The sequence below is a fragment of the Squalius cephalus genome, assembly GCF_949319135.1.
Source record: "Squalius cephalus genome assembly, chromosome: 3".
NCBI classification, from domain to species: domain Eukaryota; kingdom Metazoa; phylum Chordata; class Actinopteri; order Cypriniformes; family Leuciscidae; genus Squalius; species Squalius cephalus.
The window spans coordinates 49,005,745-49,017,862 of NC_137124.1; the positions used below are offsets into that span (position 1 = coordinate 49,005,745).

The following is a 12,118-nucleotide window of genomic DNA, read 5'->3' on the forward strand; positions in this document are numbered from 1 at the left end:
ATGACCAGAAGGAATTTACAGAGAGTTGTGACTCTCACTTAATGCTCATTGAAAAGGACAAACCCTTTTAATACTAAATGTTCTATATAACCTAAGAAATATTGTATAAACATATATCCAATTTTCACACCTCACGATTTTCCTTTTATAGGGTTTGGACTAGATATTAATTCAAACTCTTTTAGATTAATGTTTCAGAATTGCAAACTATGGTTAACTAAAATCACATGTAGCATGTTTGGGATCTACAGAATGACCTCCAAATGCAAATGCCCCGCTAGAAGGACAAAGGATCGTAAAGTTCCCCTCCAAAGGAACAACTTATTGACTCGCTCACCTCCAGAGGGTATGACACTTTAATACTAGAACCGCCAGGGGGTCATTGTATACCTAAAACCGCCAGCAGGTAAAATCTACCCATGCACATGACTAACTGTTTTGATATGGCTAAAAAAATGTATTCATGTCATTGTATTATGTCACTGTCTTCACAAAGAAATGTCTAGAGTCATGAAATTATTTTTTTTAGTCATCAACTATGTTTTTGTCCTGTTGTTTTATGTTCAAGCCTATTTTAAGCAGGCTACACTTATCACTTTTCTTAACGGTGAATATAGGCTAAACCTGCAATGACAGCAAGAATTAGAAGGAAAAAAATACATATTTGGGTGATGTAATATTATCCATTGTGACTAAAATGGATTACCACTATCTCAGTGGGTAAAAGGCGTCGCCTAGTAACATAGAGCGTTAAAACATAAGTGGGGCTGAAATAAAAGCGGTAAACTTGACCTGCTGGCACTTATAGGTGTAAATGCCCCATTTTTGATATGGTTTTACTTTTATCTAAAGAATTTTTAACAACAGGGGATTGTAAATAACACAATTTTAGTAAAAATAAATGACTTGGAGACTTGGATATTTTATTGAAAATCTGTTACATTTGAAAAACAGCCATGGGTAAATTTAAAATTTCAGTGTTAAAATATCACTGATCACAAGGTCACCCAGGGTTTTCCTCGAATTCTGAGAAATTCTGACGTGAAGATGATGCTGTGCTAGAAATCTTCTAAGGACCCCTAAGTTTTTGCCAGGCTGCGGCTTTGTCTTTCCATTCACCAAAGATCCTCTGACTTCAACTGGTTCTTTCTCATCAAGACTGCATCAGCAAAGATCAACTGGAGCCTCAACAAATTGGATCAGGACAGTTTTATTCAAAGGGGCGAGACATGCAAATATCAAACTTAGTCTCATTATTTGATACATTATCCCTACCCCTAGAAGGATATGTTAGAACTAAAAACTGATGGTTTGCTCAAGGCTGTTGATCTGCTGAATTTCAAACATTGCTATAACTTCTCGCTTAACTTCTCGAGTAAAGCATTTATAGCTGCATTTGTAAACTGCTTATTAATGTCTATTAATGCTTTATAACTGATGAATTAACTATTTACTAATGATTAACTAATGACTCATAGCATGCAGTTATTATAAAGTGTTACCCAACAAATTAATAGATTATTAAAAAGTTCATATAAAACCCTGCCTTGTGCAATTATTTTTTATATATAGATTACAACTCAGTTTTATTATCATTGATTATTAAATACATTTAATAAATTGTATTGATTATTAAATAAACTTTATTCTTGGTTTCGTCTATATAAAAACTACATAAAAAAAATCTTGGTGCATCAATATTGAAAATCGTTTGTAAAAGGCATAATTTTATAACATGAATATAATGTTTATAACATTTTATATCATGTAAAATGTAAAAAACAAAACAAAAAAAACCCATAATTTTATTATTTGACTTTTGTGTCAATCTTAAAAAATAAAAAAAGCTCATCAAAAATATAAATACATTTAAAAAGGATGATAGTCCCTTTATTTTTTTTGCCAATAAAGAAGAAATCATATATTGAATAAATTAAATAATTTGTTGTTCAAAATTTATGTATAGGCTATATTTCTTCACTATAAGTTATTTACATAATGATTATTTATTATTTACAGCAACAAACATGTTTACATTTTCTGATTGTAATGTGGCTGGTTTAGTAATGAAATCCAAGTGCAGCAGACACATTTATTTAAACAAACCCAACAATAGTAAATCCAGGCAAAAAACAGAATATTCCAGAATCCAGACACAAATAGAACTAAAACAAATGCACACATAACATCCATTAAGGTTGAGGACAACAGCAGACAAAGTCTGCATCTGAAATCGCATACTTCCCTAGTAGGTGAAAAACAGCATGTGACAATAATTGTCACATGCTGTTTTTCACCTACTAGGGAAGTATGCGATTATGAAGTATGTCCAAATTCACAGTACTCATAAAAGAGTAGTAAAAAGTACCTGGATGTCCTATTCCGGCAAGATTCTGAAGTGTGCATATGATGGACACTTTACTATCCCAATGTCAGAGATCAATCAAGCTCGTTTCAATCCACCACTCAAAGATCACTCTCTCCAGAATATTAATCCCACACACCTGTTCATCATCAATTACCTCATCAGCCAACTCATAAAACTCTCACTGTGATTTCAGTCTTTGTCAAGCCTCCAACAGGAACTGACCATTCTTCCCGTATCCTGAAAACCCTGATATCTCTGAGCCGCCTGAGAATTCTGTATACTTACCTGACTCAAACTAACCTTTGTGATATTGTTCTGCTGTCTTCAGATCTACCATCCGATTCCTGAGATCCTGTGCTCTCATGAGCTTCCATGTCCGCGATTTGATCCAGTTGTCCCGATCATACCTAAAAGAGAAAAGATTAGCGAACTGAGACGGAGTAATTACCCTACTCTTGAAATTATCTGGATTACCTGTTGTCAACCATGCACCGAGTGATCTTCACAGCATCTGCACCTGAAGTCACCGTATACTCACCTTGCACTATTGCCACCTGTAAATAAAGCTGTATTTGAATCACTTACTTCCGATCTCATTGTCTCTATCCTGACACCCATGAGGCCACAGGAGAGGATTTATGAGTGAAATGACGCAACTGATACTCGTAGGTCACATGATAATGACAACATGGTGAATTTAGTATGTCCAGATTTCATTCATACTGTAAAAAAAAATCTATAGTTTAACCCTCTTGTGATCTTTGGTCACTTTTGACCAAAACATTTTACATTTTGAAATTTTAAAAGCAGTGCACAGCAATGAAGGGGTGAAACTGTCTAGAACATCAAGAGTGCAAAACAGACACACCCATTCACACACACATACACACACACATGTACACACTTATACACACACACACACACACACACACACACCTATGAACTGGTGTGACTGTAACAGAACAAATATGTAAAATAAAATCAATAATTTAACCACAATGCAGTAAAAAAAGGTGGACAGCAAGGTAGGGGTTACACTCTGTGCAAAACAGACACACCTACTCACACAAACACAATTATAAACACACAAATGAACTGGAAGGGCTATAACCATGCAAGAAAACTGAATCAGAAGACTGAAATAAGAGGCTGAAATTAGATCAGACCCAAATGGATTAAGCTGTGATAAAGCATTCCTGTTCATTTGTGTTACATTTTTTATTAAAATTTAATGTTATTTTAATGTTATTTTAATGTATTCTGGTTTGACTGTAGTAATAATATTGCAAAAACTTCAACAAAACAGTCGTGGTCAGAATTAATGGCACCCCTGGTAAATATGATCAAAAATGGTTGTAAAAAATAAATTTGAATTGTTTATCCTTTTGATCTTTCATTCAATAAATTCGCAAAAATCGAACCTTTCATTGAAGTAAAAGAATTGAAAGTGGGGGGTAAATCACATTATGAAATAAATGCTTTTCTCCAAAACACGCTGGCCATAATTATTGACTCCATTTTATTAAATACTTTTTGCAACCTCCTTTTGCCAAGATAACAGATCTGAGTTTTCTTCTATAATGCCTAATGAGTTTGGAGAACACCTGACAAGAGATCAGAGACCATTCCTCCATAGAGAATCTCTCCAGATCCTTCAGATTCACAAGTTCATGTTGGTGCTTCTTCTGTTCAGTTCACCCCACTCATTTTCTCTAGGGTTCAGTTTAGGTGACGGTCATGGCAGAAGCTTCATTTTGTGCTCAGTTACCCATTTTTGTGTTGATTTTGATGTTTGTTTTGGACCGTTGTCCTGATGGAAGATCCAACCACGGCCCATTATAAGATTTCTAGCAGAGGCAGTCAGGTTTTGATTTTTTATCTGTTGGTATTTGCTAGAATAATACCATGTACAGTATCTGAACAAGATGTCCAGGACCTCCTGCAACCATAGACATGGGGTACTTTTATCCCTGTTTGCACCAAATACATCTGGTGGGTTTGCTGCCAAACAGCCCTTTTTTTTGTTTCATCTGACATAAGAATCCGGTCCCTTTTGAAGATCCAGTCGTGTCTGACAACTGAATATGCTGGAGTTTATTTTTGGAGGAGCGAGGAGGATTTTTCTTGAAACCCTCCCAAACAACATGTGGTTGTGTAGGGGTTGTTTGATAATTTTTTTTAGGCTTTCTGACCCCCAAGGCTCAAGTAATCTCTGCCATTCTCCTTATGTGATCCTTGGAGAGTCTTTGGCCACTCAATATTTCCTCCTCATCGTGCATTAAGACAATATAGACACACGTCCTCTTCCTGGCAGATTCGTAACATCTTTAGTTGATTGGAACTTCTTAATTATTGCCCTGATGGTCAAAATGGGGATTTTCAATTCTTTAGCTATTTTCTTACATCCACTTTCTATTTTGTGATGCTCAACAAAATTTTGATGCACATCAGAACTATATTCTTTGGTTTTACTCATTGTGATGGATAATTAAGGGAATTTGGCATTTGTGTTTCCTCATATTTAAACAACTGTGAAACAAGAAGTCATAGCTAGACAATTTCATGTTCCTAGTCATGAAAAAAGGTCAATTTTAATGGGAATATACTTCAGAGATATTTTACTCATAAAAAAATTCTAGGGGTGCCAATAATTGTGGCCATTTATTTCAAAATCTGACAGAATTTTATTGTGCATTCCAAGTAATATCAATCAAACTGCAGCTGGGATGTTTTAATTAAGTAATACGGTAATAACTACAAACAAATACAGGTAACTTGGTAACACTTTACGGTAAGGGTACATGAATTATCATGAATTATCATATACATATGAAATATGCATTCATTCATGCATTAATATCTCATGAATCATCAGGAACTAACACGAGTTCAACGTTTTTCATTCATGACTTCATGGATGAACAACACCTTAATTAAAACATTAACTAAGATGAGTACATCATCATGAATTATGATTTATTGTGCATGTGTCATGATCCTGGTATTCTTCTCTTACACTCTTCCTCCCTCTTCTGGACACACTCATTATTACATCCTTTTACGCACACACATTCACATTCATTATCTCATTCGCTTTCAGCTGTTTCTCATCACGTCATCTCTTCACTCTCTCTCCTCACCTGTTTCCCACCTTCTCTGATTAGACTCTCTATTTCTAGGCCTTCCTTTCTTTTGTTCTTTGTCAGATTATTGCTAATGTTACGTACCTGTTAGCCTGCAATTCCAGCCCCTGTCTTGTCGAGTCCTGTCTGGTGCGTGTTCTTTTCTGACAACATTATTACCTCGCCTCTGCTTTGTCCAACCTCCAGCTAACGTGAGTGGTCCACGGTTTGGCGTTCCCGTGCTCTCTACGGACCCAGCCTCTCTACCTCCGGGATTTCCTGTTGCCGGCCCTGACCTGTATTTATGTTCCATTATCACAGAGAGACTTTCTGTTCCCTTTGGCTGAGATTGTCTTCTGTTGGATTTAATACTGAGAGACTTTCTGTTGGATTTACATGCCTTGCGGCCACCTGTGTTATTTTGCCTGAACTGTTTATCATCTATTAAACATTGTCAAATCGCATGATCATGATGTTTGACCGCATGATCATGATGTTTTCTTTGTTCACACAAAAAAAAAAAGGTTTTTACCACACATTGTGGATAAAGCTACGGTTATGGTACATGAATCATGAATTCATGCATAAAGCATTAATTCATGCATGTGTAGCAGATTGGGTATTTCCCTCCGTTACTCCCCCTGGTGGAGAATGGGAATAATCTCCCCATAGACTCAGCTGTGTCAGAAACCGGCTGGTTACTCATTATCATGATTGCACTTATAATAAAAGCAAGACACCCATAGCAGAGTTTGTTTAGCTGTTTCTGGTTACTCTCTTGCTGTCCCTTTTTCTGCCTTTTCCTGATGGAGTCGTGTAGTTTGGGTCGCTTATTTGTCCAATCTCAGTTGATACAGTGCAGTGAGGGCATGTTGCAGCATGCAGTCATTTTATATACATTGTCCTGATGCAGTTGGGGGGCGTGCCTAACGGCGTGCTTCCAGCTCAGAGCCGTGTAAGTGCATCTGTAATCAGCAGGATACACGGACCCAAACTACGCTGCTGTTTTTGTCTCCCTTATAAATTTGTTTTGTTTATTTATTTTTATGGAATCTGTAACTTAAGTGGGTTCTCTCTGGGACATCTGAAATGTGGTAATTTGGCCCACCTCCATTTGGGGTGTAGTGTTAAACACACTTGAGTGTGGATTTGTTTCATTGTCTTTGTAGTGTGGGACACTAACGTGTGGGTGTAGTGAGTGATTACTTACAAGGTGGGTCAGAGATTCTTCTCCTGTTAATGTCTTCGATTAACCCCCAGTCTTTGTTTTTTTTGTCTTTCTTTCTTTATTTTATTTGAATTTAATTGTATTTTAAATGCCTTCCTTTTTGTACTAACATGTAGGTAATTAAGAGGTAAATGTTTGGAAGGTATTTATTAGTGATGCCTTCCTTTTTGTACTAACATGTAGGTAATTAAGAGGTAAATGTTTGGAAGGTATTTATTAGTGAATGTGTTTTTCAATGTGAGAAGATTTTGTAATAAATTGTTGTGTTTTTAATTGTCAGATAAACAAACCTGTGTTGTCTGAGTATATCCTTGGGCGAAAGTCCCAAGGTGGCGTAGTTGGCTACATTGAAAATCTTATCAGTTTATTTAATGTGAACTTCCTTGCTGTCTAGCTTTGCTCTCGCGTCCCCCACTCTGCCACATTTGGCGTAGTCGGCAGGATTCTTACCCAATTGAGGCTGAGACGTTCTGCTCAAGGTTAATTTTATTTATTTTTCCTTTTTTTTTTTTTTCTTTGGGAAGACAAAACAGCAGTAGGCTCCATTATGTTGGGCAGGTGTCTTTTGAAGTTGTTTTTTTTATTTATTTATTTGTCTCAAGTGTCTCTGGTGTTTCTTGTTGTGTAGCCGTCAAGGCCAGAGGACTTGTACCAAGTTTCTCGTGGTGTAGCCGTCATGGCTGTGTACTTGTAACAAGTGTCTCTAGTGTTTCTTGTTGTGTAGCCGTCAAGGCCAGAGGACTTGTACCAAGTGTCTCTAGTGTTTCCTGTTGTGTAGCCGTCATGGCAGAGCACTTGTAACAAGTGTTTCTTGTGTAGCCGTCAAGGCCAGAGCACTTGTAGCAAGTGTCTCTAGTGTTTCTTGTTGTGTAGCCGTCAAGGCCAGAGGACTTGTACCAAGTGTCTCTAGTGTTTTTTATTGTGTAGCCGTCAAGGCCAGAGCACTTGTAGCAAGTGTCTCGTGTTTATTGTGTAGCCGTCATGGCAGGAGGACTTGTACTAAGTTTATCTTGTGTTTCTCGTCGAGTAGCCGTCATGGCCAGAGGACTTGCACCAAGTATCTCGTGTTTCTCGTCGTGTAGCCGTCATGAGAAGAGGACTTGTACTAAGTACCTCTTGTGTTTCTTGTGTAGCCGTCATGGCAGAGCACTTGTAACCAGTGTCTCGTGTTCCTGTGTAGCCGTCATGGCAAGAGGACTTTTACCAAGTGTCTCTCATGTTTCTTGTGTAGCCGTCATGGCAGAGGACTTGTAGCAAGTGTCCCTCTATTGTCTTGTTGAGTAGCCGTCATGGCAGAGGACTTGTAGCAAGTGTTCCTCTATTGTCTTTCTCGTTGAGTAGCCGTCATGGCAGAGGACTTGCAACAATTGTAGGAGTTGGTAGCCTGGTTGGAGGCAGATAATGCACGCCTGCCCTGCGTCAAGCATCAGCCTTAGGCCCTACTAGTAGTAATGCTCCGGCCTTCAGTGTTCTCTCTACTAGCTTCCGACCACTGACAGGGTGGTGTACGGCATTGTTAGAAAATGGGCCATATGCCAGAGGGTGTAATGTGGAGGAACTATGAATTCCCAGATGATTGCGTTTAACACCAATTTATTTTTTAGACCCTGGAGCTGAGATTTATGGGCTAGTGGTCCATCGTCGGGTCGACGACGCAAATGGGTGGGGTGGATTGTAGCAGATTGGGTATTTCCCTCCGTTACTCCCCCTGGTGGAGAATGGGAATAATCTCCCCATAGACTCAGCTGTGTCAGAAACCGGCTGGTTACTCATTATCATGATTGCACTTATAATAAAAGCAAGACACCCATAGCAGAGTTTGTTTAGCTGTTTCTGGTTACTCTCTTGCTGTCCCTTTTTCTGCCTTTTCCTGATGGAGTCGTGTAGTTTGGGTCGCTTATTTGTCCAATCTCAGGTATGTGGATGGGTGTAAAGTGATAGGTGATTTAATTTATTTTTTTGTTTAATGTTGGTGTGTAACCTAAAGCCTGTTCTGCAGTTGATACAGTGCAGTGAGGGCATGTTGCAGCATGCAGTCATTTTATATACATTGTCCTGATGCAGTGAGTATGATCTCTTTGGGGGATTCTTTTGATTTAAAAAAAGTGCTTAAATCTCACCGTTGTGAATGTGTGTGCAGGTTGGGGGGCGTGCCTAACGGCGTGCTTCCAGCTCAGAGCCGTGTAAGTGCATCTGTAATCAGCAGGATACACGGACCCAAACTACGCTGCTGTTTTTGTCTCCCTTATAAATTTGTTTTGTTTATTTATTTTAATGGAATCTGTAACTTAAGTGGGTTCTCTCTGGGACATCTGAAAGGGGGTAATTTGGCCCACCTCCATTTGGGGTGCAGTGTTAAACACACTTGCGTGTGGATTTGTTTCATTGTCTTTGTAGTGTGGGACACTAACGTGTGGGTGTAGTGAGTGATTACTTACAAGGTGGGTCAGAGATTCTTCTCCTGTTAATGTCTTCGATTAACCCCCAGTTTTTGTTTTTTTGTTTTTCTTTCTTTCTTTTATTTTAATTTAATTTATTTTAAATGCCTTCCTTTTTGTACTAACATGTAGGTAATTAAGAGGTAAATGTTTGGAAGGTATTTATTAGTGATGCCTTCCTTTTTGTGCTAACATGTAGGTAATTAAGAGGTAAATGTTTGGAAGGTATTTATTAGTGAATGTGTTTTTTCAATGTGAGAAGATTTTGTAATAAATTGTTGTTTTTTTAATGGTCAGAACCGTCTCAGTCCTCTTTGCCAAAGAAACGAACCTGTGTTGTCTGAGTATATCCTTGGGTGAAAGTCCCAAGGTGGCGTAGTTGGCTACATTGAAAATCTTATCAGTTTATTTAATTTGAACTTCCTTGCTGTCTAGCTTTGCTCTCGCGTCCCCCACTCTGCCACACATGCAAGACTACTCTTCGAATTATTAAAGGAATGTACAAAAATCCACATTACCTCAAGCATGCATACAGGCTAGAACAGTATATCAATTAATGTGAGAACTGTTTTTCTGATTTATGATCTGAGTTTCCAAGCATGTTCATGTCTTCTTCATAGCCTGCAGGTAAATGGACTCACTATCCGTTTACCATTTGCATTTTGAAATACAATTGCATCTTCTCTGGTTGTCCTGCTTTCCTTTGTGAAATACTGCTCAAGAACAGAGCACAATTTTTAAGCAATCGGCCGCTGATGCGGTCAGGCCCCTGGCTCTTCCTTATGCTTGTCTGCTCAAGAGACTTCCAGACATCTGTCTCATCAATCAGAATCTGACTTCCCTCAGACTCAATTCTGAATTCAGACAGTTTATCATTAAATTTCATGGGAGTCAAATCTTAAATAAAACTGATTCAACTCCTCCACCAAGGCAGAGTCAGGTTTGTCAGATGTATTTACCCTTTTTTTCTCATCACTCATTCCCACCATAGCCTTAATCCCTCTCCAAGCACAGTAAGCATTGCCATTCTTCAGCTGATCTTCCACTTTGTCCTTAAACTGGATTTTGGCCAATTTTATTTCATTCTTCACCAACCTTTGAGTCTCTTTTTTTATGCATGTCATTCTGTTGGAAAACTATTTTTTTCTTATTAAGAACGTGCTTAAAGGTAGGGTAGGTAGGATTTTTATAAAAAAAACTTTTTTTCAAATTTGTTTAAACTGTCTTTATATACCAATACATAATTAAAATGTAAGTGCTCTGAAAAAGAGAGTATACAAATCGAGTGACTGTAGACCTTTTAATCTGCAATAAACACAGCTCATTATTTCCATTCACTCCCACCCCCTCCCTTCTGAGCTCCTTCCAAAGCCACGCCCCCAAAAAACATGAACGCGCGACGCCAAACGCTCAGGCTCAGCTGAAGACGCATTTATTTACCTGAGACGAGTGGAGAGGAAGGAGTGCAGTGCATGCAGTGACATCATGTCAGAATCACATGTAATAAAATACCTAACTTTATCACTATAAATATAAACAAATAAGATTTATTTTAGTACTCACTATCAAGCTAGCATATCGATACTGGTAAAGTTTCAAATATATGCTACTTTGTTTGATTCGGTAACGAGCTATATTTATAGGTAACGAGCTATATTTATAAGCAGCTAAAAACAGGTTGCATTGATACACGTTTTTCCATTACCATCAGTTACACTGTGATGAAGGTGAATTTCGTGTTAGATTCATAACATATACGGTGTTTTGCATGTAAGAGTTTCCATGATGAAAGCATTGTTGACTCTGATGAGGACTAACGTTACAGTCCGGTGACAAGTACCGCATCGTCGGTTCGAGGACAGGTCCGGGGTCGAGGCTACGTCAAATTTTAATACAATGATTATTATTGCCGCTTCCATAGACATCACTGTGTATTTTACAAACTACAAATGTATTGTTTTGTTAGTACTTATGTGTATTTTAATGTCTAAAACCTGAAATAAACCTTATGTGGTTGAAAACACTGAATAGTTGTGATATATGACAAGCACTGAGCGCGTCCGTCTCTGGCTCAGCGCCAACCAAAGCGAATTATCTTCAGCTATCTTAGACCCTTTGGATTTATTTCTAAATTTCCTTTTATATCTAAGACCAGGGCTCATAATTGGAGTCGTTTTTCTATTAACATAACATTCTCAGATTGAGAACTACTCATCATAACCTTCCTTCACGGAAATTTCACATTTTAAATTTCCCTTTTTTTAGTTTTTAGTTTTAATGTCAGTTCACTTTTTTTTATTTCTCACTCAGTTTCACATTCTGCATATTAGTTTCATTTCACCACAAGCTTTCTTGTTCATGGCAACATGCTCACTTGGTTTCACTTTCACTTTCTGCTTTTTAACATCATGGATTGGGAAAAAGGTTAAGCAACATTCAGTTTAACTCACAGTCGTAATAATTGTGTTGTTCCAAAGACTTTGTTCCTCTCTGCAACACAAAAGGAGAAATGTTGAATAATATCATGCTCTTTTCCAATAAAAGTGAATGAGGGCTTCAGGTGTCAGGTTTCTTTCAATATAAGAATAAAGCACAATAATTGTGTGTATAATAATAGTAAAGGGGTACACTTTGGGCATACACTTACATAAGAAAAATGAATTAATTGGTTAATATTTTCCCACAAACTTTGCTCTATTCCATCTGTGTTACTTCAGATTATTTTTCATATGAGCCCACATATAAAGTATGAGACACATATAGTGGTCCTTCAAAGTTAATTGGTCAGATACACAGTTTATACTCTTCTTGTTATGCATATTCATTCAAGACTTTCGGAATTGATTGAATAAGCAAATGAACAGATTATTATAAAGCCTCCTAATTCCTTTAACCATATATACACTTCGTATTCATCTTCATCCAGCCTGGTCTTCCTCGACATCCTGTAATGTGATTACCT

The 12,118-nt window shown here is 37.6% G+C and overlaps 1 long non-coding RNA gene across 1 annotated transcript in view; it reads left to right on the forward strand.

Annotated features, from left to right (window-relative positions):
• Nucleotides 1-12,118, forward strand: part of LOC307155625 — an 821,100-nt gene that overhangs the window by 296,158 nt on the left and 512,824 nt on the right. The window lies entirely within an intron of this gene.